This window comes from Talpa occidentalis, unplaced genomic scaffold (genome assembly GCF_014898055.3).
Source record: "Talpa occidentalis isolate TD23 unplaced genomic scaffold, MPIMG_talOcc4v2.1 talOcc4.8, whole genome shotgun sequence".
Taxonomy (NCBI): Eukaryota; Metazoa; Chordata; class Mammalia; order Eulipotyphla; family Talpidae; genus Talpa; species Talpa occidentalis.
In genome coordinates, this window is record NW_023605194.1 from 33,974,692 (window position 1) to 33,974,911 (window position 220).

The following is a 220-nucleotide window of genomic DNA, read 5'->3' on the forward strand; positions in this document are numbered from 1 at the left end:
AACAGCTGCTATAACTTGCATAGAGCTTACTACGTACCTGTACATTTCACCTTAATCCACTGAGAGAGTTTATGTTATTATCTTCATTTTATAGATGAGAAAATGGGCACAGCTGGGTTAAGGAATGTGCCCAATGCCCAGTAAGAAGTGATTGGAAAAAGAATTGGGCTTTAAATAAAAGCAGTCTAGCTGTAAACAGCATGCTCATAATCACACTATG